General features: G+C 40.6%; 1 long non-coding RNA gene across 1 annotated transcript in view; it reads left to right on the top strand.

Moving 5' to 3' along the window:
• The first annotated feature begins 3,288 nt into the window (after positions 1 to 3,288).
• Positions 3,289 to 23,039, top strand: part of LOC140506397 (uncharacterized) — a 29,537-nt gene continuing 9,786 nt past the window's right edge. The window contains exons 1-2 of the long non-coding RNA XR_011967919.1: positions 3,289 to 3,483; positions 14,211 to 14,383. This is a non-coding gene — a long non-coding RNA (uncharacterized lncRNA). The remainder of the gene's footprint in view (positions 3,484 to 14,210; positions 14,384 to 23,039) is intronic.

Consider the following 23,039-nt stretch of genomic DNA (forward strand, 5'->3'; position numbering starts at 1 on the left):
TGTAGAAGCATAGATTTCTGGAGTTGAAAGGACCTGTAGCGGTCACTAAGTCTAATTCCTTACCTGATGCAGGAACAATAACTAGCATTTTATATAGTGATTAAAGTTTATAAAGAGCTTTTTACATATTAATCCATTTGATCTTTATAACAATCCTGTGAGGTAAGTTCTATTACTCCTATTTCACAGATAAGGAAACTGAGACACAATGAGGTTAAGTGACTGCCCCAGGGTCACAAAACAAGTAAGTGTCAGAGACAAGATTTGAACTCAGGTGTTCCTGACTCCAAGTCCCAATCTATACCCACTGGGATACCTCCCTAACTGGTGATTTTCCCACCTCTCCTTAACTACCTCAAGCTCTTCCCCTTTTAGTACTTGGAACATCCCTTACATGTAGATGGCTATTTCTTTGGTATGATTTGAGAAATCAGAAAAATCCAAATTGCTTAGAAATTCCCCCTCTTTTGGCTCCCCTTTGTTTCACTAGGTTGCAGGTCCATCAGTTCAGATGCTGAGTACAAGCAACAAGCTGGGCCCAGAATGGGATGAGAGGAAGAGCGTGGTCTGCATTGCTATTGGAAAATTTCCTAGCACTTTTAATGATTCCAACTTTCTCCCTGAATCCGAAGGCTCCTCCTTTTTACATCAATATTCTCTCAGCGATGGTACATAGCTCCAAACCTTAGAAAGCAGCAATCCCCAAAGAATTGAAGTTGTATGTCATCCAAAGGACAATGAAAGGTGACTTATGGAAGTGGGATAGGCTGCTACATATCACCAAGCAGGAGATGCAGAAACAAATCTCACCCATGTTGACTTGTTATTTGTGTTATATTGTATTTTTATTTGTTTGGTTCAACATTTCTCAATTACATTTTAATCTGGTTCCAGTTGTACTTGACACCTTTGATCTAGTCCATCTCCCTCGATTTACAGATAATGAAATTGAGTCTAAAGGGTTTAAATGACTCATCCAAAGTAATGTAGATATTAAGCAGCAGGGCTGAGATTCAAATTCACTCCAACTCCATGTCTTGTGCAATTGTCACTTATACCACGAAGCCAAAATAACATTGTTCTCTTGGGTTTGGATGGCTTTCCCTTTTCTTCTTTTCAGACTGAGTGTAATGAATCAGAGGAAAGGAGTTGCTTTCTTTAGTCAAAGGGTATCTAGCCACAGTTTCCACAGAACAAACTACTTTGGCAGGGTCTCCCATGGGAGCTCCTCTTTTGTACCCACTTTGCAGCCTTCCTGGTTTGCTGGTTTTATGCCAGGACATTAAAGATTTGAAGTTTAGAAGACTGATGATCGCAGTTTCTTGGTATTGAACAATGAACAGAGTTAGATACTTTTAAGAACACTTCAGTGTCTCCTTCCTTCTTACTCATCCCATGGTGTGAATACTGCAAATTTTATTATCCCCATTTTAGAGATGAGTACGTGAGGCTTAGAGGGGCAAAGTTCAGCGTCAGACCATGAGTTGATGTCAGGCTCAAGACTAGAACTAGAATTTCTGGGTCATTATTCAATTCTCTTTCCAAAATACCAGGATGCCAAAGTTTGAAGATGTTTTCATATTTTTTGGCCACTTGCCTTGATCAGCAGTAGGAACCAGCCTGCCTTTGAGGATATAGTGTTTGAGAAGCAGGGGAAGGACCTAGTCCCAACAACATTGAAAAGTTTTACCTTCTGTATCACCTTCCCCATTGTTTCTTCTGAATTGTTTGTTCTACAACTACTCCTTTCATTACCAGTTGTTGTTCAACAACGTGTGTCTGGAGACCTCTTATACCGTTGCTGCTTGTCCATTCTTGAAGAGGACCATGACATCAGGGAGGTGATGCCATGACTTGAAAGTGAATTGGATTTAAGTGAGGCAGGACTGTGCAAGATCACCTGCCTCACTTTTGCCTATGGAACCATCTGGGTCCAGAGGCAAGATATAGATCAGGATGACTGGAGATGGCCTCTCATCTTATGCTCTCATAGCATTTTCTCTGAACTTCTTTTCTGTACATACTGCATTATATTCTTCTCCTAATTATAGTTGTTTGGGCACCTGCCTTATCCCTTTTATTGGGCCATAAGTACATTAAGGGCAGATATTATTGGTATCCAGGTAGTGTCAGTATTTCACATTATAGGACATGAGTTAGAATCCCATCTAAAATCTGACCCTCTCCCTGATTTTTCTGTTCCTCTGGATGGTACTGCCATTACTCCAATCACCCAAGTTGCAAACCTTGTAGTCATCTTTGGCTTATCTTTTCCCCACCATCCCAGTTCCTGTTCCAACCAATTTGCCAAGTCCTATTGCTCCTGCCTCCAAAATATCTCTTGCATCTGACCCCACCCTACCACTGAGACTTTCAGTCCAGACTCTCATCTCTTTTCATCTACCACAATGCTGGGGTATCCAGTAGGTGTTAACTACTTTTTAATCAATTCACTGTATATTATTGTACAGCTCTCCTAATCTATTCCTCCCACCAATCTATTCCCTCTCCAGCTCATCCTATATTTTGATGCCAAATAATCTTCCTAATGTACCACCTTGGATATTTCATCTCTACTCAAAAAACTTCAGTAATGTTTTCCCTACCACAGTACCTAGATCACAGTACATACTCTGTAAGTGTCTTTGGGATTTGTTTTTGTAATTGAGACCTGGGATCTAGTCCTGGTTATCCTGCTAACTCATGATATGGCCCTGGCTTAGACCCTAAACTTTAAATTTCTTGTCCTTAAAGTGCTGGGATGGGAGCTGAACTAAACTGATGACTCCTGTTTCTTCTTCAGCTCTCAGCAAAGAAGGATCAGCCAGTTTTTTAAGAGCTGTTGTGAGGGGGTCAGGTCTGACTCTCTGTGGCCTCATTTTGGGGTTTTCTTGGCAAAGATACTAAAGCAACTTGCCATTTCCTTCAGCTCATTTTACAGATGAGGAAACTGAGGCAAACAGGGTTAAGTGATTTGCCCAGACTCATACAGCTAGTGTCTTAGGCCAGATTTGAACTCATGAAGATGAATTTTCCTGATTTCCAGCCCAGGGTTGTATCCCCACCCTGCACCATCTAGCTGCCCCAAGGGAGAAGGAGACAAAACATGAAGTCAAGACCCAGCTCTGTTCTCTGGTTCTAACTAAAGGATGAGCCACAGTTACAGGAATTACAGTCTGTTCAGAGATATATCACTATAATAATGTAATGCCACAGCCACTGGGCCAGAATGACCTCCAAAAATATGTGTTTGGAAGTTTGCATCTGGAGCCCAACTGCTTAAAGTGAGCCAGACCCCCACCCCTTACCCTTCCAGCCCTCCAAGCTCAAAACAGCTGAAATCGACTGCAGAGTGCCAGTGCTGGAACAATCTTCTCCAAGAGGCATGTGAAGTTCAGCTGGGGGCCCTGATCTTCCTTCAGTCATTCTCTTTCCCTCCATTCACCCTGTCCTCAGTGCCAAAATCTGAATAGATTGTGAGAGGTAAGAGGGGAGAGTGACTATGAAGGGGCTGGGGTAATGGGGGTGGGGAAAGAAGAACAAGGAAAAGAATTAGGCATCAGATGTGGAGACGAGGGGAAGGGGAAAAAAATGGAAGAGGTCACAGGGAGAGAGCAAGTAAAGAGGGAAAATTTGGATGTCAAATTAATTATGGATGGGAGTGGCATGGAGGGGCAGGAAAAGAGGAAAGAAAGAATGGTTCCCTCCAAGAGAAGAGAAGGAGTGGGAAAATGGAGAAAGTGATTTGAATAATGGGGGAAGTAGAGAAAGAGAATAAAGCAGAGTCATGCTTGGGGAAATAGGTAGTTGGTGAGAGAGGATGTAGAGATTAGGAAAAAAGAATGGGCAGGGCATGGGACAGAGAAGACACAAGGAAATAATACTTGCTACCTATGTCTCAAGGGGAAGACAGAGTAAGGCAGTGAGTGAACATGCATGTAAGGGTATGTGTCTGTGGTTCATATTTGGTGGAATTCTTCTGTAGATTTCTCTTATTCACCTAATCTCTTTGCTTTAGCAGTTCTTAATGTTCTCACCACCACCAAAAAACCCCACTTAGCTACAAAGTCTCAAGAAGAAATACACTGGGGTGGGGTGGAGTATGGCGGGGGAGTGTTGTTTAGTGCCATGTGGATATTACCTGGTATGGGAGAGGGTTATGGGGGGGGAAGAGCAAGTGAATTCCATGCTATATAAATGCAATGTGGTTCCCTGTATCCCATGAATCCCAAGTGATTTCTTATATCTCAGAGCCAAGTAGCTTTTCATTCATTCATTCATTCATTCATTCATTCATTTCTTGTTATCCTTGCCCCACCCACATACACACAAAGGAGTTGCCCATCCCCACCGCTATTCCCAACTTTCCCACAATCTTTATTCTGTCACTTCTTGCACCACTTGGGATAACAAGTCCACGGCAATACTGATTGGAGCTCAGAGTAAGTAAGTGACTGAGGAGAGATTTTGGACCCAGATGAAGAATGGAGGTTGTGCTATCACCGTCACATCCAGCTTTTCATCCCTCTCCAGTCTGTCCATATTCATCGAACTCTCGAAGCTTCATGACACAGACCCTTCATTCTAGCTATGCTGGTCTATTCTCCCAAGCCAAGCTACTTTCTAGTCTTGCACCTTTGTGCATATATTTCCTTTCCCTTTGAATGTCCTCCCTCCTCTTTGCTACCTTTCCAAATCCCAGCCATCCTTCAAATCATTGTTTGTCTACAAAGCCTTTCTTAATTCCTCTGACCTGCATTGGTCTCTGAGTTTCTATGATACTTATGTGCTACTAATTTGGGAGCTATGTGCGTGTCTGTATGTGTATGTAAGTATATGTTTTTACACACATGTATACATACACACATAGTCATGTACATGTGTATATGTGTATATATATGTGCACACACATACATGTGAATGTATGTAGTAGAAGGCAGCTAGTTAGCTCAATGGAGAGAGCACTGGGCCTGGACTCAAGAAAATCTGAGTTCAAATTTGGCTTCAGGTACTTACTATCTGTGTGACCCTGCACAGGTCTGTTTGCCTTAATCTACTAGAGAAGGAAATGACAAACCACTCTCATTTCTTTGCCAAGAAAACCCCATGGACAGCATTGGTATACTACCACACATGGGGTCACAAAGAATCTGACACGACTGAGTGACTGAACAGGAGCATATATAATAGAGCATTTATTAAGTGCTTACTATGCACCAGACACTATGATAAATACTAGGGTTATGAGGTGGAGCCAAGATGGCAGAGTAGAAAGATGGACCAGTAGAAGCTCCCCCCCCCCATAGCCCATAAAATACCTGTAAAAATGGCTCTAAACAAATTCTAGAGCAGTAGAAGCCACAAAACAACAGAGTAAAAGAAATTTCCAGCCCAAGACAGTCTGGAAGACCAACAGGAAAGGTCTATCACACTGGGCTCAGAGCAGAGCAAAGTCCATCATGGGCCACGTGGCACAGCAGGGACAGGACAGCAGGAAGCTTCAGGGCACCACCAGCAGCAACAGTTCCCAGATTGCTCAACCCACAAATGTCAAAGACAGCTTCAAAGTTCAGTGAGAAAGCTCTTTCATCTGGGTAAAAAGGGAACACACTCTGGACCCACCAGCAGCAGTCACTGCAGTAAGAGCATCCATTTTTGGAGCCCTTGGCTTAAAGATCCTGGGGGAATTGAGCTGCTGATCTGGGTCTCAGCACTGAGTGGCGGCCCTGGGGTGAGGAGGAGTGCTGGCCTGGTGGAGCTGGTAGAGGCTCTGGAGAGGGAATCCTACTCACAGATCTTGGGCAAAAGAGTACTTGTGGTTGCTCCCAGACCAGAGAGAAGGCCAGGAGAGGAGTAAACTCCTCTCCCTTGATCGTGCCACTTTAGAGGAACTGAGAACTTACAGGTCTCCAGAGTATACCCTCCTCTTGACAAATAACTCAAAAGTCAAGTAACTGGCTGGGATAATGCCCAAAAAAGGGAAAAAAATAAGACTACAGAAGGCTCCTTTCTTGGTGAACAGGTATTTTCTTCTATCCTTTTGGATGAGGAAGAACAATGCATACCATCAGAGGAAGACCTAAAAGTCAAGGCTTCTGCATGTAAAATCTCAAAATAAATATGCAATGATCTCAGGCCATAGAACAGCTTAAAAAAGATTTTGAAAATCAAGTAAGAGAGGTGGAGGAAAAATTGGGAAGAGATGAGAGTGATGCAAGAAAATCATGAAAAGTAAGTCAACAGCTTGCTAAAGGAGACCCAAAAATATGCTGAAGAAAATAACACCTTTAAAAATAGGCTAACTCCTTTGGCAAAAGAGGCCCAAAAACCAATGAGGAGAAGAATGCTTTAAAAAGAAGAATTAGCCAAATGGAAAAGGAGGTTGAAAAGCTCACTGAAGAAAATAGTTCATTAAAAATTAGAATGGAGCAGATAGAAGCTAATGATTTTATGAGAAACCAAGAAATTACAAAACAAAACCAACCAAAAGAATGAAAACATAGAAGATAATGTAAAGTATCTCATTGGAAAAACAACTGACCTGGAAAGACAATCCAGGAGAGACAATTTAAAAATTATGGGATTATCTGAAAGCCATGATCAAAAAAAGAGCCTAGCCATCATCTTTCATGAAATTTTCAAGGAAAACTGACCTGATATTCTAGAACCTGAGGACAAAATAAATATTGAAAGAATCCACCAATCACCTCCTGAAAGAGATCCAAAAAGTGATACTCCTAAGAATATTGTAGCCAAATTCCAGAGTTCCCAGGTCAAGGAGAAAATATTGCAAGCAGCTAGAAAGAAGCAATTTGAGTATTGTAAGATCTAGCAGCTTCTACATTAAGGGATTGAAGGACTTGGAATATGATATTCCAGAAGTCAAAAGAACTAGGATTAAAACCAAGAATCACCTACCCAGCAAAACTGAGTATAATACTTAAGGGGAAAAAATAGTCATTCAATGAAATAGAGGACTTTCAGGTATTTTTGATGAAAAACCCAGAGCTGAAAAGAAAATTTGACTTTCAAACACAAGAATCAAGAGAAACATGAAAAGGTAAACAGGAAAGAGAAATCCTAAGGGACTTACTAAAGTTGAACTGTTTACATATCTCCATGGAAAGATAACATTTGAACTCTTGAAACTTCTCTCAGTATTTGGATACTTGGAGGGATTATACACACACACACACACACACACACACACACAGAGACAAAGACAGAGACAGAGACAGAGAGACAGAGAGAGGCAGAGAGCACAAGGTGAGTTGAACAGGAAGGGATATATCTAAAAAAATAAAATTAAGGAGAGAGAGAGGAATATATTGGGAGAAGAAAGGGAGAAATGGAATGGGGCAGATCATCTCTCATAAAAAAGGCAAGAAAAAGCTTTTTCAATGGAGGGGGAAAGGGGAGAGGTGAGAGGGAAAAAGTGAAGCTTACTCTCATCACATTTGGCTTAAGGAGGGAATAACATGCACACTCAATCTGGTATGAAAATCTATCTTACACTACAAGAAAGTAGGGGAGAAGGGGACAAGTGGGGAGGATGATAGAAGGGAGGGCAAATGGGAGGAGGGAGTAATTAGAAGTAAACACTTTTGGGAAGGGACAAGGTCAAAAGAGAATAAAATAAAAGGGGGGCTGGATAGGATGGAGGGAAATACAGTTAGTCTTACATAACACGACTATTATGGCAGTCTTTTGCAAAACTACACATATATAGCCTATATTGAATTGCTTGCCTTCTCAGTGGGGATGGGGAGGAAGGAAGGGAGAGAAGTTCAAACTCAAAGTTTTAGGAACGAATCTTGAGAATTGTTTTTGCATACAACTGGGAAATATGAAATACAGGTAATGGGGTATAGAAGTCTACCTTGCCCTGTAAGAAAAGAGAGAAAATGAGGATAAGGGAAGGGAGGGGTGTGATAGAAGGGAGGGCAGATTGGGGGAAGGGGTAATCAGAATGCATGGCATTTTGGGGTGGGGGAAGGGAGAGATGGGGAGAAAATTTGGAACTCAAACTTTTGTGGAAATGAATGTTGAAAACTAAAAATAAATAAATAAAGATAAAAAAGAATTATACAAGAAAAAATATATTTACACATACATAAAATGAGAGATTAAGTGACTGTTTTACACAAACACACACACATAAAATAAAATACTAGGGTTACAAATCCAAGCAATCAAGATGGTTCCTGCCTTCAAGGACCTTATATTCTAATGGAGAAAAATAGCATAAAAGGGGATGGAGACTGGACCTTTTATTTCACTCCTATAGGAAACTCCTAGGTATGAAAGAGGAAACTCCATTTACCAATCCAAGTCAGTGCATTCTCTATGACTTATTGTCTTAGACTAGAGCAAAGAGAGGTTAATTGACTTGCTCAGGGTCATGTTTGTGTTCGTCTTTCATTGCTGAAGAAAACCATGCCATCACAGAAATAATGACATGACTTGCACTTGACTTTGTTTTGAGTGAGAGAGGGCTATGCAGGTCACCAGCCTCACTTCTTCTCCAGAGCCATCTGAATCCAGTGACCAGATATTCATCAGGATGACTGGAGATGACCCAGGATGAGGCAATTGGGGTTAAGTGACTTGTCCAAGGTCACACAGCTAGTGAGTGTCAAGTCTCTGAGGTGAGATTTGAACTCAGGTCCTCCTGACTCCTGCACTGGTGCTCTATTCACTGCACCACCTAGCTGCCCCACTCAGGGGCATACAGGCAAATTGTAATCAGAGACAATAATTGAACCTAGCTCTTTCTAACTCTGAAATAAGCCTCTATCCATAATGCCAAGCTACCTCTCCTGTGTGCGTGTGTGTGTGTGTGTGTGTGTGTGTGTGTGTGTAGAGATTTATACATCTATCCATGTATACATATTTGTATACATACATATATATCTGCATGCATATATATGCCCTAGAAACCTCTTTATCCTGGAAAATCACTAGTCCTGGAATTCACAAGTGTCCTCCCCACTGTGGCTTCTCCCTGATTGGATAGCTTCTCCTAGAACCACCATTTAAGGAGGGGATCCAAAGCAGTTAGGCCTTCATTTCTCTCTAGACTGCCCTCCATACTTCTCTGCTATATTCCAGAAGCCTCTTTATCCTGGAACACCAGCCCAACCCTAGAAGTGATACCTTGAAGTACCCTTCAGTCTCTCCCTCTGACTGAATGGTTCTTGCAGAACCCCCCATTTAAGGAGGATCCCCAGGCCAAGCTTCTCTTCATTTCTCCCCAGACAGCAATCTGGACTTCTCTGTGCTTCTTAAACTCCCTCCCCCTCCCTTTTCAGATCCCTTTTATGTGTTTTCTTCCTCCATTAGAATGTAAGCACCTTGAAGGCACTGACTGACTTTCTTTTTCCTCCTGTTTGTATTCCTGACACTTAGCACAGAGCCTGGCACATAGTGAATGCTATAAATTCTTATTGATTATGGATTGATATGGCCCAGATATATCATGCAATATATAAGGCAAATAGAGAGAGAAATATATCCCATATTGTTTGTTAAACCTAAAATCAAGGAATTGGAGTGCATCATCTCTTGAATTCCTTTTTAGTACTTGGAATAAAATTGGTTGTTGTTGTTCACTTATTTTCAGACATGTCCCATTCTTCATGACCCCATTTGGGGTTTTCCTGGCAAAGATACTGAAGTGGTTTACCATTTCCTTCTGCAGCTCATTTCTCAGAAGAGAAAACTGAGGCAAACAGGGTTAAAGGATTTTCCCAGGATGACATAGTTGGTGTCTGTGGCCAGATTTGAACTCATGAAGATAAGTCTTCTTGATTCCAAGCCCAGTGCTCCATCCACATGTATGTATATACACATATGTATGCATATATATGTACACATGTATATATAATACACATGTACATGTATATATGTGTGCACACACATATACAAATTATATAGCCACCATGCCACCACCCAGCTACCCCAGAATAAAATCAGACCACTCAAGAAATATTTATTAAGCACTGACTATGTGGTAGGCATTATGTATTAAGTGCTCTGACTAAAAGAATAGATAAAACACAGACCCTACTCTCAAGAAACTTACAAACAAATAGAAAATTGTGCATGCAAATTACTAATATAAGAGGAGCTGTGATTAACGTGAAGGAGAGGCAATGGACCATGCAAAATTTGAGGGCAGACAGATCATTTTCAGTTGGGGGAAGCCGGAAGAAACTTTGTAAAGATTGCCACCTGAGTTCAGCCATGAAGTAAAAGAAGATCTTCAAATGATGCAGAGTTTGGGGGTGGCAACTAAATCATTCTTGGTTTGGGGAATGAGAGGAAGAGAATGAAGGGTGGTGACTAATCCTGTTTGGCTGGAATGTAGAGTGGAACTAAGAGAAGATAAGGTTGGAAAGGTAGATTGAAACCAGATTGCAGAGGGTCTTGATGTCAGGATTAGAAGGTTACACTCTATTGGGAGTAAAGTAGTGGTGGAGATTGGGAGGAGGGAGGGAGGGAGCAGGCAAAAGTGGGGAGGGACATAATGTAGACCCAAAAATAAAATTGATTTTTTTAAAAGGTTGTAATCTATGTGGAAGACAATGGGTAGCTGCTGAAGGCTTTTGAATAAAGTTTCTGTGTCGTCTGAGTGGCACATTAATAAAATTTCTTAAGTAACAGGATAGTCAAAAGACCAGAGAATGAGCAGTCTAGAGGTAGAAAATATAGGAAAATATAATATTTTAGGAATGAAAAAGTGAGGGACTTTAGTGGGATGAGAATAGTGGAAGTGGAAAGAGGGGGACTGATGCAAGAAATATTATTGAGATGGTACCAATGAAATTTTGTAACTGATCACATGTGGGAAGTGAAAGGAGTCCAAAACAACTTCAGTTATGATTCTGGGTAGATGCAAGTATAGTTGTTCTTTAGTGGAAATCAAGAACTGAGAAGGAAAGTTATGTTGATTATAGGAGAAGATAATGAGTTCAGTTTGCGATGTATTGGGTTTGATGTGTCACTTGAACATCCTGGTGGAAATGTCCAGCAAGCAGAAATGTGGGCCTAGAATTTTGGGGAGAATTTGGCAATAGTGGTCTAGATTTGCATCCTCTGCATAGAGGTGATAACTGACACTGAGGGAGTAGATGAAAATATAGTGGAGAAAAAAACTCTGAAGATGGAAGCTTGGGGGTATACTCCCCATTAAAAAAACTTAAGCATTTCTTTTCTTTCTCTTCCATAAACAATCACTTGAAAAACAGAAGAAAAATAAAATCACAAAACAAATATGGATAGTGAAACCAAACAAGATTCTTCTATTTGTCATGTCCAAAAGATTTATTTAATTTTATTCATTTAAGGGAATGGACAGGATCTAGAAAATGAGACAAATGGGATGAGAGGTAAAATGAGAATCATGAGAACGCAACGTCAAGAAGTCAAGCAATGAGACCTATCAAAGAGTGAGTAACCACAATACCAGCTGCTATAGAGAAGTCAAGGAGGATCAGAACAGAAAAGAGACCAACAGATCTAACAATAAGAGCGCATTTCAGGTCTTAGAAAACACAGTTTCCTTACCGTAATTGGGATGGATATCAGATTAGAAGGCAACAAGGAATGTACAGATTGTTGGGAGATGGAATAAATTGCAACTACTCTTTCTATTACTGGTAGTAAAGGGGACCATAGAGCAATAGTTTGAAGAGGTAGCAGGATCAAGAGAAAGGTTTTACTTTCAGTTTGGAGAAGTTTGTTTCATTTTTTCTGTCTTTTCACAATAGAGAAGACATGACTGCATGTTTTAAATAATAGGAAAGGAATACAAAGAGATGGAGAGATTGAAAATCCAGTTTTCAGTGGAGAGGCAGTATGGCACAGTGTAATGAATCCCAACTCTGGATTCTGAGGAACGGAGTTCAAGTCCTACCTTTGATGTTTACAATCTGTGTGACCACTTAATCTCCCTGTTCCTTAGTTCTTTCATCTATAAAATGAAGGAATGGACCTAGAAAATCACTAAACTTCCTTCCAACTTTAGGTCTATGATCTTAAGATGAAGGGGTGACTGGGGCAGTTAGGTGGTGCAGTGGATAGAGCACCAGCCCTGGAGTCAGGAGGATCTGAGTTCAAATATCTCAGATATTTACTAGCTGTGTGACTCTAGGAAAGTCACTTAACCCTGATTGCCAGAAGGAAGAGGAGGAGGAGGAGGAGGAGATGATGATAATGATGATGATGTAGGGATGACTGATGGAGCAAAGTCATAGAAGAGACAAGCACACAGTAGTGCTCAATCCCTTTCCTGGTTAGGATGCTAGAGAGAGAAGTGAGCACTGAGCAAGGAGGATGAGATAGGAGGGGGACTAGGTAAAGGGTTAACACTCTCTTTATATAGGTCACTGTGAGCTCTATTCTTTCTTAGCCCTCTCCACCCCCCTAACATTTCTCTTCTTGCTCGCTCACTTAACTTCTGGGAAATTAGACCCACTGGAAGGAGGAATTGTTCAGTCAGCAAAGGTTCTGAAGGCTGAGATCAAACAGTAAGGGAGAGCAAGCTATCTGGTGGGTCTGCATGCAAGAGAAATAACCAGGAAGAAGGAGGGGTTGGGGAAGGGGGAGGGGAGGATATGTGAATGCTGGTCAGAGCTTCCCCCCATCCTCAGAGAGATCTGTTCTCCTCATGTTGAGCCAAGTAAGATCTCCCACTCCAGAACATCTTTGATTAATAAGAAGCGGAAAGATAAGCTGCGTGATAATTAATAAATCATTAGCAGCATAACTTTTCATCAGATAAGACAATTAATTACTCCAGTTTCCTTTAAAAAATGCCATGGCAGTGTAGGCTGACTCACTGCAAGCTGATTTTTATGAGAAATCCAAGTCTAATAAGAAAAAGCATTGAGATCACTACAAGCAGAATCCAAATGGCACTAAAGATAAGGGAATGGGTGTTGCCTCACTCAGTCAGCCCTATGGGAAGGTCCATAGAGCTAACTCTCTAAATTTGGGCAACAAAGCAGCCCCAGTAAGCATGATGGGAAAGACAGGAGGGCTATACCTCATCCCCAATTAAACTGCAATTGAGAAGACCCTATGTATAAGAAGTAGCATGGACTAGTGCAGGGGTGGGGAACCTGCAGCTTTGAGGCCACATGTGACCTTTCTTCTAGGTCCTCGGGTGCAGCCTTTTGTCTAAGTCCAAGTTTTACAGAACAAATCCTTTTCTTAAGAGGATTTGTTCTGTTAAGTTTGGATTCAGTCAAGGGGCTGCACTTGAGGACCTAGAGGGCCACATGTGGCATTAAGGCTGCAGTTACCCCACCCCCGGACTAGTGGATAGTGCACTGGGCTGAGAGTCAAGATCTAGGTTAAACCTTGCTAAAGACACTAACCACGTGACTCTCAGCAAGTCTTCAAACCTCTCTGTGCTTCAGTTTACTCATCCACAAAGGGAGGGGATTGGACTTGATGACCTTTAAGATCCCTTCCAACTCTGATCTTTGATCCTATGAAACTGAATAAAGCTATCCTGGATTAGGCATCTAGAAAGGAAGGATATCATATGCATATATAGATTCTCTAGGTCTGTTTCTGCTCTCTACCTGGAGTGTTCTTTTTCCTATAAAGAATCTATGGAGAGTTTATTCAGGTCTCTATGTCTAATAGGACTCAGTCATTATCACCCCCAGAAATGGAATTGCTTGCTTCATGGAAATCAGTATAAGAATGTATATGGCACCCACGTTTACAGCCTTAATGCACTAGATGAGTCCCTGTCTTCATTCTTACTTTTCCCATACTCACTAGTTTGACGTTTGCTCTAGGACACAACCCAAACTCTATGAGAATATATGCCCAAAGATACTCATAAACTTCCAGTGATCTGCGTTTGAAACATATACTCACATTACTTACTGATCTGTACCCAAACAATCTGACAAAGATACATTGACTCACACTCTCTCAATTCACACAATTACATTATTTTTTGATTAGTTTCTTTCCTTCTTCTTATCATGCTTTTTTTCTACTCCCATTCTTTGCATGCACTTAATAATAGCTCTGTCTGACATAGCTGACACTCATATGTTGGCTTCCTTGCGTACCTACTCTATCCATTAATAGCATGAGGAGAACCTCTTGACTTCTCTCTTAGTAAGGGGAGTTACAAACATCCCTTTCACCCACAGCTCTGACTTTTGTCTTGGGTGTCTCCACAGTCTGAAAGGAGGTTACAGCCAAGAGATTCCAAGGTGATCATGGGCTCATCATACAAAGGAACCTAACATCCCTAACTTGGAAAATATCTCATGGATCTGAAAGACCAGAGGAGATAATTGGTTTCCAATGCAGAAGCAGAGACAATACTACATTCACAACAAAGTCTGAAGAGGTTAGTGAGATACATGATCTTGGTCAGGGATCCTTAACTTTTTGTGTGTCGTAGCCCGCTTTGGCAGTGTGGCAAAACCTATGGGCTCCTTCCCAGAATAAAGTACCTTCATAATTGAAGAAAATGCCAAATTTCAAATTAGAAATTATTGAAAACAAAATGTTTTTTTTCCTTCTAAATTTATGGACCCCATAAAATCTATCCACAGATCCCTTTGGAGTCTACGGACCTTAAGAATCTCTCATTTAGGATCAGCTCTAATAGCTTAGCATTGTGATCAGTAACAAAGTTTTTAGCTTGAACAAAACTTCTGCTGAATTCTATGAGTATGTACACATTTACATTCTAGTTGGTTCAATTTCTAAAGACCATTTACTAAGCACCTACTATGTGTGAAAGGACTGTTGTAAGCACTGGTGCTTCAAGACAAAATTGAAATACTCATTGCCCTTGAGTAGCTTATATGTCCTGGGGGGTCAGTTATAATTAGGGTAAACTAGAGAGTCTAAAGCAAATTAGTTAATGACCCTGACTGGAATATGGCAATAAAAGGAAGTGTATGATACTTAAAAGTAACAGAATAATAGAAAACCATGGAAAGATTTGCATGAAATAATGAGAAGTGAAATAAGCAGAATCAAGAGAACGTTGCAAACTGTAACAGCAATATTGTTTGAAGAATAATTGTGAACAGCCAAGTTATTCTGAGTAGTACAAATACTCCAATCACCTATAATGGACCTATGAAGGAAAACGCTATCCAGAGAAAGGACTGATAACTAGAAGTGTGCATAGTATGATATTACATATATTTATAAATCTGTCACATGGTCACCTTCTCTACTGCAGGGTGGGAGAGGGAGGAAGACAGTTAGCAACTTAAAATGTAACAAAAGAAATTAAATTAATTTTTTAAAAGTTACAGAATAGATCAAGAAAACAATAGAACAGCATTATATATCAAGAAGACATACTCACAGAAGGAAAACCATAAATCAGAGAGAGAAAGATAATGCTTGCGTTTTGTGGTCTACAGAAATGACTACTACCATGTTTCCTTGCAGAATTCTTCTGAATCCATCTGTAGTCAGGTGAGGATTGATAGAGAAAGTAACAGAACTAGGTCAAACATTAAGGAAATCAGGAAAGAAGGAATGGTTCTAAACCCAAGCCATGAATCTGGAAGCCATTCCATGTCCTTATAACAGGGAGAAGGAATGAATCTATGATTTTATTGGCATAGGGAACTCCCAGGTGAAGAAACTTCCTCCAGTTATGCAGATTGGCACCTTCTTTTCTTATAGAATTTCCTAACTTTCACAGGGTCATGTAGAAACATGTGTAAGAAGAGGAACTTAAACCCAGATATTTCTAACTTGGAGATCAACTCTGTTCACTACACTGTCTTCCTTTTATTTTGGCATTGGAAAATAGTCTAGTGTTGATTGTCTTGGAAGATGGAAACTATCCTGGATATGGTGAATGAAGGAATATTCATGGGATTTCAGGGAGGGCATTTTTGTTATGGTTCAGTCATTGTGGTCATGTCCAATTCTTTGTGTCCCCATTTGGAGTTTTCTTGGCAAAGATACTAGTCGGTCTTCTCCTTCTCTATTGCATTTTATAGATGAGGAAACTAAGGCAAAAAGATTTCAGTGACTTGCCCTGGATCACACAGCTAGTAAGTGTCTAAGGCCATATTTGAACTCAGATCTTCCTGACTCCAGGCCCAGGGCTCTATGAACTATGGCTCTACCTAGCAGCCCCAGGGAGGGGATACAAGAAGATAGATAAAACGTGTCACCGAGTGATAGGCAAGTATGAACCATAGGATCATAGAGCTAGAGGTGGAAGGGATCTCAGAGGTCATTGAGCCCAACTCCCTCATTTTATCAATGATGATACTAAGGTCCAGAGAGGTAAAGAGATTTGCCAAAGTGTGGAAATTTCTGAGAGTAAGTTTTGGGGTAAAGTTGTGATCTGCATCCTGCTGATCACACACACACACATACACACACACACACACACACACACACATACACACACACACACACACATACACTCACACTCACATGCACACAAAACATATCAACACGATAGAGAAATGATGAAAGGCTATTAATCATCTCTCTTGTCTCTCTGTCTCTCTCTCTGTCTCCCTGTCTCTGTCTCCATCTCTCTGTTTTATCTCTTTTTCTATTCTCTCTGTCTCTCTCTCCTACTAAGCAAATCAACTGATAAATTCTTGGTTTGCCTGTAATGATCATTTCAATCTTCTAAATATGGAGGAAGCAATAGGAGGAACTGTTACTCTGCATCTGATTCTGACCAAGATGGGGAACTTGTTGCCAAAGTAAAAATGGCAGGATGGAAGGAAGAAACCATAATATCTTCCAGTTCATGAGAGATAAGGTGGAAAAAGTTATGTATAGTCTGACACAAAACCTAGCTTTTGAGATCAGATTTCAAAGGGTTTAGAGAAAAGACAACTAGAATACCATGGTCTAAAACTTTACAGATCAAGTTGACTCAAGAGGAGTGGAATGCTTTCAGGAACAAAACCTTGATAATACAAACAAATTATTCCAATAAGGAAGAAAATAGGGAGCTATCTAAAGAGATTTGGTATGGATGTGCAGGGAACTCTTCTACCAACATAGGTTTTTAAAAGATATGTACAACACTCTAGAAATGATCAATATGAATAATTTAGAGAAACTTAGGAAGATTTATTTGAACTGATTCAGAGAACAGCATACATGATCACAACAATAATATAAAGGAAAATAATTTGAAAGACTCCAAAACTCTGATTAATGTAGTCACTATCATGCCTTCAGAAGACTAATGGTGGCATGTATTCTGCCTCTTGGGAGAAAGGTGATAGACTAGAGGCAGAATGGAACTTGTAATTTTAGACACTGTCAATGTGTTGTGTTGTTTTACTATACCTATTTAATATAAAGAGAGGTTCTATTGGAGAAAGAGTGAAGGGGGAATTGGTAGAAAGGTACAGGGATATAAAAGTAAAAGGGAAATGCATCAATAAACTTTTAAAAACACAGGAAAAGTAAAAATTTCAAAAGAGGACGCAGAATTGGGGCAATTTATTACTCCCTTGTTAAACTAAATATATTCTTTGCAAAATAATTGTTTCTAGCTTCACTGGCGATCCTCTTGTTGTTTTGTGTGTGTGTGTGCATTTAGATATTTGTTGATAGTTGTTAAGTTCAAGACAAAAAAGGAAATGTCTGAGGGAAAAAGGCATGTAAAGAAGATAGAAGAAAGAAGGGGTCATTGTGGCTCACTGAAAATAGTTCTTTGAGAACTGTCTGGAACATTAAAGCTCAGAATGAATTGACATTGGTGATAAATAATATGGATAATAAAAAAGAATTATTTTTAGCAATGTTGTAGGTAGAAGGAAAAATCAATAAAGGATAATACTACTATTGTGAACTGATTGACTAAAGGATGATGAAAATGAAGAAAAACTATTCAACTTTTATTTTATTTCTGTTTTCTTTACCATGAAGAATAATTTTGTAATGGGAATGATAAATGAAAAAAGGGAATTGAAATTCAAGATAAGTGAAAACATGATAAGAAAGTCTCTGATTTCCCTCAATGAATTCAATCCTTCAGGACCCTAAAATAATAAGGCAGAGTATGGAGAAGGGAGGAATTTGAAGGAGATGACTGTTGAATTTCTGTCTTTAAAATATCATGGATGATATGAAAGAAGCTATGGAACTAGAGACATTCAATTATCCTGTATGGGGTTGTTATTTTTTTTTCCATTGGAAAGGAAGAGAATTTTTCATATCACATGCCAATGTATTTTCCTTCAATTTGTGGGAAAATTGTAGAATATATTGCTGAAAAGATGGTTTGTGAAGACTTAGAGAAATGAGGATTATTAAGAGTCAACATGGGGCGGAGCCAAGATGGCGGAGTAGAAAGACGCACATACACATAGCTCCGAACCCACAACCCACAGAACGGCTAGAGGGGACCAACTCACAGTGAATTCTGCACCCAGAGGCCACGGAATATTGGAGCGAGGGAGATTTCTGTTCCGGAGAGACCTGCAAACCTCTCGCGGGGGTCCTTCGCGCTGCGGACTGGGCGCTGGAACTGGGAGCTGAGTGCAGCCCTGCAGCGGCTTCAACACCGTGAGGAAAAGATCTGAGCGGGCTACGGGGACGGGATCTCCAGCGGCCACATGGGTCCCTCCACCCACAGAGGGACCTGCAAGCCTCTTGCAAAAGGTCCTTCGCACTGCAGACGCGGAGCCCAGCCCAGACCTGTGGCGGCCGCGGCTCTGAGAGGTACAGATCCGAGCAGGCTTCAGGGACGGGATTTCCAGCAGCGGCACAAGCCCCTCCACCCACAGGTGACGGGGGTCGGTGAGAGAGTCTCTTTGGCGGGTTGAGAGGGGAGTGGGGTGCCCCCTTGACTCAGGCCCTCCCCAGGAGATAGAAGCTGAGAGACGGTTGCAGACAGGGGCTCCCCAAGTGGGCGGGAGCCTGGATCCATTGTGGAAGGTCTGTACATAAACCCCCTGAGGGAACTGAGCCTGAGAGGCAGCCCTGCCCCACCTGACCACCTGAACTTAATTCTCACACTGAATAGCAGCCCTGCCCCCGCCAAAAGCCCTAAGGCAGGAAGCAGCATTTGAATTCCAGTCCCCAAACGCTGGCTGGGAGGACCAGGAGGTGAGGTGGGTGTGAGGAGAATATTCAGAGGTCAAGTCACTGGCTGGGGAGAATGCCCAGAAAAGGGAAAAGAAATAAAACTATTGATGGCTACTTTCTTGGAGAACAGACATTTCCTCCCTTCCTTTCTGATGAGGAAGAACAATGCTTACCATCAGACAAAGACACAGAAATCAAGGATTCTGTGTCCCAGCCCACCCAATGGGCTCAGGCCATGGAAGAGCTCAAAAAGAATTTTGAAAATCAAGTTAGAGAGGTGGAGGAAAAACTGGGAAGAGAAATGAGAGGGATGAAAGAGAAGCATGAAAAGCAGATCAGCTCCCTGTTAAAGGAGAACCAAAAAAATGTTGAAGAAATTTAACACCTTGAAAACTAGCCTAACTCAATTGGCAAAAGAGGTTCAAAAAGCCAATGAGGACAAGAATGCTTTCAAAAGCAGAATTAGCCAAATGGAAAAGGAGATTCAAAAGCTCACTGAAGAAAATAGTTCTTTCAAAACTAGAATGGCACAGATGGACTCTAAGGACTTTATGAGAAAGACAGATATCACAGAACATAGCGAGAAGATTGGAAAAATGGAAGATAATGTGAAATATCTCATTGGAAAAACAACTGACCTGGAAAATAGATTCAGGAGAGACAATGTAAAAATTCTGGGACTACCTGAAAACCATTATCAAAAGAAGAGCCTAGACTTCATCTTCCATGAAATGATCAAGGAAAACTGCCCTGAGATTCTAGAACCAGAGGGCAAAATAAATATTCAAGGAATCCACAGAACACCGCCTGAAAGAGATCCAAAAAGAGAAACTCCTAGGAACATTGTGGCCAAATTCCAGAGTTCCCAGGTCAAGGAGAAAATATTGCAAGCAGCTAGAAAGAAACAATTCAAGTATTGTGGAAATACAATCAGGATAATACAAGATCTAGCACCCTCTACATTAAGGGATCGAAGGGAATGGAATAGGATATTCCAGAAGTCAAAGGAACTAGGACTAAAACCAAGAATCACCTACCCAGCAAAACTGAGTATAATACTTCAGGAGAAAAAATGGTCTTTCAATGAAATGGAGGATTTTCAGATTTTCTTGATGAAAAGACCAGAGCTGAAAAGAAAATTTGACTTTCAAACACAAGAATGAAGAGAACCATGAAAAGGTGAACAGCAAAGAGAAGTCATAAGGGACTTACTAAAGTTGAACTGTTTACATTCCTACAGGGAAAGACAATATTTGTAACTCTTGAAACATTTCAGTATCTGGGTACTGGGTGGGAGTACACACACACACATGCACACACGCACACATACATAGAGACAGAGTGCACAGAGTGAATTGTAGAGGATGGGATCATATCTTAAAAAAAAAAATGAAATCAAGCAGTGAGAGAGAAATATTGGGAGGAGAAAGGGAGAAATGGAATGGGGCAAATTCTCTCTCATAAAAGAGGCAAGCAAAAGACTTATTAGTGGAGGGATAAAAAGGGGAGGCGAGAGAAAAACATGAGGTCTACTCTCATCACATTCCACTAAAGGAAAGAACAAAATGCACACTCATTTTGATAGGAAAACCTATCTCACAATACAGGAGAGTGGGGGACAAGTGCACAAGCAGGGTGGGGGGGAAGATAGAGGGGAGGGCATGGGGAGGAGAATGCAATCTGAGGTCGACACTCATGGGGAGGGAAAGGATCATAAGAGAATAGAAGTAATGGGGGACAGGATAGGATGGAGGGAAATATAGTTAGTCCTATACAACACAGCTAGTATGGAAATCATTTGCAAAACTACACAGATCTGGCCTATATTGAATTGCTTGTCCTCCAAAGGGAAGGGGTGGAGAGGGAGGGTGCTAAAGAAGTTGGAACTCAAAGTGTTAGGATCAACTGTAATGTTCTTACCACTAGGAAATAAGAAATACAGGTTAAGGGGTAAAGAAAGCTATCTGGCCCTACAGGACAAAAGAGAAGATGGAGACAAGGGCAGAGAGGGAGGATAGAAGAGAGAGCAGATTGGTCACAGGGGCAATTAGAATGCTTGGGTTTGGGGGGGAGGGGATAAAAGGGGAGAAAATTTGTAACCCAAAATTTTGTGAAAATAAATGTTAAAAGTTAAATAAATAAATAAATAAATACATAAATAGAAATTCAAAAAAAAAGTCAACATAAGTCCAAGAAGATAAGACATGCAAAACTAATCTTATTTTCTTTTTTGACAGTGTTATTCAACTGGTAGCTGAGGAAACACTGTAGACAAACAATATTTGGTTTTCAGAAAGGGATCTGGCAACATCTCTAATGGTATCCTTGTGAATAAAATGAAATACAAGGGTCTGAAATACAATATCATTAGGTAGAATCAGAATGGCATAGATGACTAAACCCAAAGAAGAGTCAACAAAGGCCTGATATCAAACTGAAAGGAGGTCTCTGGTGAAGTGCTTCTGGGATCTGTCCTTGGTCCTGTGTTGTTGAATATTTTTATCAACGATTTGGCTGAAGATGTGGTTTAATTCATTCTTTAGATGACATATATGATCTTTACAAATGACACAAAGCTGGGAGGGAAAACAAACTTATTGAATGTAACAAAATCAAGATCCAAAACCCTCCAGACAGACTAGAATAATAAGTTGAATCTAATACAATGTCATTTAATAAGAATAGAAATAAAGTCTTACACTATGGTTGAAACAAAATCAACAGCATAGTAGGGGATAGGTGAGATGTAACAATGATAATTCATGTGAAAAACCTAGATGTCTGGTGGACTACAAGTTAGAAGTGAGGTAATATAGTTAATTTTTTTTTAAATGCATCTTTAATTGCATTCATAGAAGCAGTGTTGCAAACAAAGGAAACCATAATCAAACTGTTCTGCCTGTACCTGTAATGACAATAATAAGTTGAAATGTGTCCAAAAAAGGGTGATCAGAATGATAAAGAACCTGTAGATCATGCCACATAAGAAATAGTTGAAGGAACTGGGGAGAGTTATTCTTGAGAAGTGAAGACTTAAGGCACATGTGATAACTGACTTCAAGTACCTGAAGGGCTGTTGTGTGGAAGGGGGATTAAATATATTCCATGCCTCCCTCTTAATTCTGCCTTTTGGGGCCAAAGAAAACAAGCCTAAACCCTCTTCCATGAGTCAACCCCTCAGATACTTGAGATGGCTGTGATGATGCCCTCCCCTCTCCACTAGTCCCAAGTCTTTTCTTCTTTAGGTTAAATTATCACCAGTTCCTTCAAGTGATCCTCTCTTGACTTGAGCTGAAAGTTCTTCATCATCCTGGCTTCTCTCATTTGGAAACTGTCCAGCTTATCAGTGTCCTTCCTACAATCTGGCACGTAAAACTAAGAATAATATTCTAGATGCTACTTGACAAAGGCAGAGTATAGTGTGACTCTCACCATCCTAGTGCTGAAAACTGTAGATTTCTAAAGGCAACCTACCATCATGTTAATTTTTTTTTAAATTTCCCCCAAGTGCCTACATTCACCCATCCTTATTGTTGAGATTGAAATCATTTTCTTCTAAGATCCCTCTGATAATTTTTTGCGGGGAGTCTCCTGGCGCTGTACTTGCAACCATGGGAGATGGGAGCAGAGGAGATAGGGAATGATTCCCTCCAGGTCTCTTCCCTCCAAAACATATACAAATAACTAAAATACAAAATAGAATCCTATAGCCCTTAAGAAGGTAGTACCAAAAGGTGGAATTAAAAGAAGGAAGAGAATACCTTTAGTTAGGGGGAAGTTAAGACAAAGGTCAGGGAAATTTTTCTGGAAGAGGTGGCAACTTCATTGGGTCTTGAAATATAAATGAATGATCATTGAAAAATTATTTATTAAGCACATATGTAAAGCACTGTCCTAGGCCCTAGGGGCACAAATAAAAAAAATGATACAGTCCCAGTCTCTATGAAGGGAGGGATTCC

This window comes from Notamacropus eugenii, chromosome 5 (genome assembly GCF_028372415.1).
Source record: "Notamacropus eugenii isolate mMacEug1 chromosome 5, mMacEug1.pri_v2, whole genome shotgun sequence".
NCBI lineage: Eukaryota > Metazoa > Chordata > Mammalia > Diprotodontia > Macropodidae > Notamacropus > Notamacropus eugenii.